The sequence below is a fragment of the Olea europaea genome, chromosome 4, assembly GCF_002742605.1.
Source record: "Olea europaea var. sylvestris chromosome 4, O_europaea_v1, whole genome shotgun sequence".
Taxonomy (NCBI): Eukaryota; Viridiplantae; Streptophyta; class Magnoliopsida; order Lamiales; family Oleaceae; genus Olea; species Olea europaea.
The window spans coordinates 7,835,232-7,841,231 of record NC_036240.1 but is presented as its reverse complement, the minus strand read 5'-3'; positions in this window follow the sequence as shown (position 1 = coordinate 7,841,231).

Below are 6,000 nucleotides of genomic sequence, written 5' to 3'. Positions count from 1 at the left end.
AAAACTTTGTTCAGGCCGATAAAAATAATGGAAGGAACTTAGAGAAACCTATTAAAAATCTGAAAATTTTCACAAATTGGGATGACGAGGATCAAGTGAAGCAGGGGTTACTGAATCATTTGAGAAGTTATAGAATCAAGCTTAACTCTAAAATTTGATGTTCGTGGAAGAGTTAGTTAAAGGGTCAACAAATAGATAAATCAGACGGCAGTTTTTTAAGCAAGCTGATGGGAGTCGGGACAAAAATAAAGAAGTTTCAGTTCTTGGGGCACCGGAGCAACATGTGGAAAGTGGTTTTATGTCTTTGATGGAGTAGGTTAAGCTTGGTCTTATAGAGAATTCAAATTCGGTCCAATAATTAATTGAAAATAAATTAAGCAATATTGGATTGGAGGCTCTACATTTATACCCAATCTCAAGGGAGAATACCGAGACGTTTTTTGATACGCTATTAATGGATATTATATTGAAGCTTACCTAAAATGATCACGAGCCACAAAAGCACTAAATTTATTGTATGCTGACAATGAGTATGATTAAGAATGAAGTTTAGTTCTTTAATTTTTACATCGTACTTGTCGATGAGGCAATTTGGAGGAATTAATAGCTAAGACATGCCCAGTGCTAGTTTTGAAATTGGGCTCCACAGTTTTAAGCATACTAAGCAACTAAGGGAGTGTGCATTCGATCTTATTCATATTGAAGTTCATAATGAACTGTGAATAACTATCCGGCAGAGATTGCAGAACCAAGTCAATACTTAGTTCATGATCCATGATAAAATCCAGTGAACCTTATTTTTCAATAAAACCAATCATCTTCAGCACATGAGCACCGACTGAAGATCCCTCTACCATTTTGCATTGGTATAGTTGCTTAGATGTCTCATACCTCTCCACACGAGATTGTTCATCATACAACTTCTTGAGATGAAAAATCATAGTGTAAGCATCTATACGCTCATGTTACTTCTGCAACTCAGGTGACATAGCTGCAAGCATCACACATACTGCAATGTTATCGTCATCACTGTGTTTGTTGTAAGCAGCCACCTCTTTCTGAGTGATATTTTCAGTAGGCACCATCGGAAAGGGCTGCTCAAGAACGTATCCAATTTTCTCATACTTGAGAACGATTCTCAAATTGCGATGCCAATCGAAAAAATTTGGTCCGGTTAGTTTGTTGGCATCTAGTATGCCTCTCAAATTCATATGATTACTCATGATTAAAAAACTGTAAATGACCAAAAAACATAGAATTAATATGTATTATAATGCATATGCACAAATTCAATATGGATTTTAATTAAACGCGCTCCCACTGTTTAAAATAAATTCATGACCCTCATTTATAAATTATTTCAATCCACATTTGATTCCCAATGGGCTGGGATCCCATTCGTTGTATCAAGATCTTGATTGTACTCAACAAATCCTAATAAAACATTTGGGTAGATATTATTATCAATTGTATCTTCATACAACTCCTAGATCATTAAACTGACAACTCTTTTGTCTTCACACATCTTATGTGTTAGCTTATCATGCCTCTAAAACTTATCTTCTTGAGCGTACTCAACAAAAGATAAATTTTAGTTAAGTCAAATCCATCATTCAGAAATATTAAATATTTCATAGTGTCAAACATATCCCTAATAGATCAGCTTTGAGTGTACTCAACAAGTTAAGATCGATTTAGGATTCTCGTTTTTCACTATAATGATGGAAGACAAATAATACTAACTTAATATTTTAACGAGGGATTTAATGTGCAATTGTCTCATCAAGTATATATATATTTAAACATACATCTACTATGCAAGTAAATATATATAAGTAATAGTATGGATGATTATGAACTTGTTCTATCTAGTTTTTTCGAGCAAAGGGAAGACTAGTTGGTCAATTCTTAAGGGGTACAACATTGGATCAATACCAATGCACCATCTCCATGGTGTCCACCTCTTCTTGCGCCTTCAATTAGTCAAACTGCAATTAGTTAGCACGCAGACCTAAAAGAAATTGGACTCGCAGGCCTATAATAATAACAATAACAACGGACTCGCAGGTCCAATATAATAAAGAGCTCGCAAGCCCATAACAACAATAATAACAACGAACTCGCAGATCCAAAACAATTAAGAGCTAGGCCCATAAAACAAAAAGAAGTAAATCAACCATTCAACACATCCATATGGTCGAGTTCATAATTATCCATAAACATTCATCACATAAATGTTTCCTATGTATAATATCTAATATTATATGCAATGTATCATAAATCTAGCAATTATAGTCATCAAAACTAATTCAAAATTTTGGATCTAGATAATTAAATAATTAATTAATCATATTAATCAATTAACTTAATTGGCGGGCCTATTTAATTAAAATCAAACTTTAACTAAATCCCGAATTAGAGTCCAATTCTAATTCCATAACTATTGGGCGAAGTAATTTAATCAAAATCGAATTTTAATTAATTATTAAATTACAGTCATACTCTAAATTTTAATTTGCATTGGGAAGTGGTATTAATTGAAATCAAATTTTAATTAATATAATATTAGAGTCCAACTCTAATAAAATTGAATTAATATTTTAATTTAGGACAAAATTCCCAAATAAAATAAAATTCAATTAAGGGTCAAAATTAAATATTTAAGTTAAAACCTAATTTTAAAAAAAATATAAAAGTCGTCAAATTTTAAATAAATTTTAATTTTGGGTCAAAATTAGGGTATGGGTCAAACCCAATTAAAACATCATTTTAAAACCAATTCAAAATTCAATTCAAAACCATTTTGACAATTTACAAATTTGACCCAAGTTGGAAATTAACACCAGACCCTTCCAAATTAAAAAATTGCAGAACAGGTCCCCCTTTTAAAATTTGTAAACTGACCCATTTTCGTAATTGCAACCAGGGGCCCCTAATTGCATTATTTGCAACAGAGGCCCCCCGTCTCCACTAAAACCCTTAAAAAAAATATTCTTTTTGCCATGGGCGGTGCCGGCGCCGCCAACTAGCAGCGCGAAGGCCCCTGCATCGGTGCCTGCAGCACGCCTCGATCCAAAAAAAAAAAAACATTTTTTTAAAGTCAAATTCTGAAAAATAAAATTAAAAACTATATTTGATAGATATATGGATGAATATGATTAAATCAACCTTTAATTTAATCAACATGTAAATCAGTTCCTAACAAATACAAAGTTGGCTCTGATACCACTGTTGGGAATTTACTTAAACATGCACAACGGAATTAAACAATTTCAATTTCCATTCAGGATTCATCTTTGTATTTAGATAAGAACTGTGATAAGAAATATACATTTTTCTTGATTTTGCAAACTCCTTCGCTTTATTCATTTCCAGCAACTTGAATCTGCCTTCCATAGCTGTCCAATTGTCCAGCCTCCAATGAAATCCACACAGAGAATAGACTGCAACTGTTAGGGTTTTTCCTCTTGTGCCAGCAGGAATAATGAAAATTATATGGACCTCAAACCCTAGTCATGTATTTATATAAATCCAAACGGGCTCGACCCAGTTCGGTCCAATGTTTAATTAATCAATTTAATTAAATCCGGTCCGCGAATTAATTAATTAAATTAATTAATTCGGGAATATAAATAACAAATTCAATTAATTAATTTATCCAACGATTGTTAAATTAATCAATTGGCAATTTGCAATCTTCCAATTCTCTTTCGTGTGCGACCCATTAGATTCCCGACCACGATGCCTAACGACGTGAAATATTATTTTGATCTATCAAAACTGATAAATTAAAAACCCTTTTAATTTATCACAAATTCACACTCGCCGTCCTAGATTGACATCTAACAATGTATCAGGGCAACACATGTGACGGGAAACGTCACGTGGTATGACAAAACCAAAACTGTTCGTTTACCATGAAATTATAACCTCTTCGTCAATATGATCCGATCAACTACGAGATATGGAAGTGTGTCAATCTCAATTATCGATCATATCTTTCATTCTAGTATAAATCAATATGAGTCGAAAACTCCTTTTCGACTTATATGTATACCTTACCCAAGAATTTCGTTATTGACTTAATTGAACGAAATGCAGATCACAATCTCTTACTATGTAAGAGTGACGAATCCTCTATTGGTCATTTACAACCTTCATATGACTCTTGACATACCCGAACGATATTGTATTAGTGGCCCTTGGCAGAGCAACATCTAACACCGTCAAAGCATGACTGTCTTCATACAAGGCACTATGATGACCTCAAGTTATAGGACCAATTCCACTACCGAACGTTAGAGATTAACCACTGACACTCAGATAGTTATCCATGTGGAATCTCTTAGCGGGTCTTCAATGTTTTGTTCTATAACAAAACATCTACGTATTTATTTAAGTGTCACAACACTTTAACTCGTGAGATCAGCTACTTACTTCACAAGTAAGAAATGTCACATGTGATGGTCTAATTGTATTAACGATATCCGTATCTCATTTTTACTTACGACCACGGTTTATTCAAGATCCAATCATACATAATTTGTATCTCACAATCATATTTCCTTGTGATTAACAAATCACTTAAACTTGGATCTTCGAATTCTATTATTTAATATTATTTATCACAAAATTAATTTAAATAAATAATAGATCTTGCCAAAATTAAATACATTAAACATATTAAAAGCGTTTACAACCTAAATCGATTGGATCTAGGGCATAACACTTACAGAAATTACCTCCGTGAATTAACATCGCATGGGAAAGTAACAAGATTTTTACTGTGATTCTTTGACTTTTGGTTTGTATCAATCCATTTGAATGATGGATTTATCTGTTTGACATTCAAAGTGTGGGAAAAGAAATCCCACCAACTTCATCATTTTGATCATTCTGATTACAGTTATACTTAGTGTACATGGAGAATCCCTCCAAAACACACACAAAGAAAGTGGGTGGTGTGGATATTTTTTGCAATTTTTTACTCGTCCACCCCATGTGAGTGTTCTGTAATCCTTCTGTGAAGAATGAGATTGTGCGCACAGACTAATTCTTCATATTAATGGTGGCATAATTGGGCATTCCACTTAGTCTTGCCTCATTTTGGAGACCCCAAATATGAATTTTATTACAAAACTACAACTATATGAACCTTAAATGCCATTCTACTTGACCTAAACTTGGCTCTTATTGAGCATACTATATAGAGTATAAGTCTATTATCAATAACTAAAGCTTACTAATTTACAAATTCTAATGGATTGTGTGGAGCTTATATTAAGAGTAAATTGAGGTATCTGTACACGGGCGGATCTATATTCATCTCTAAATCCTTTTGAAAAACGTTGAGGCTTTGCTACAACTTGTTGTCCCAACGAATCGTTTAAACAAATATCGAAAAGTAAAAATTATAGAAAGGTAAAAATTGAACACATAACTTTTTACCAACTAATGGGTCCGAATGTTTACGTGCTCTAAATGGTACGCAGTAATTGAGTATCTACAATGTACATATTGCTCCAGATCCTTATAATCAAGCCAAGAATTAGTGTGTATAATATTTGAAGAAATCACGTATTTTTCAAGTATTTCTCTCGCCTCACAAAGATAAAAGTTTACTACTGTAAATCTCCACCCCAAACTCACACAATACACTCAGCGTATGAAAGAAATCCACTCAAGATTATAGAGAATGAAAACGATTTAGAGAAAAAACACGACTGAAAACCTAAACGGCACCCACCACCAATTTGTGTGTAAAATGGCCTAATACGCCACAGATCCAACACCCGTATATGCACCACCAAAAATCGCATTTCATCAAAATCGACTTTCATTTAAACCAAGTCAATCTATCAGCAATCAACAAACTTATGAGAGCGACAATTCAACAACATTAAGTTCCAGTACTTCGTAAGATGATTGAAACCTCGCCAATCTCACTAATTGATTAATCCAGAATTTCATAATTTGATTAGGAGGCATCATTTCTAGCTA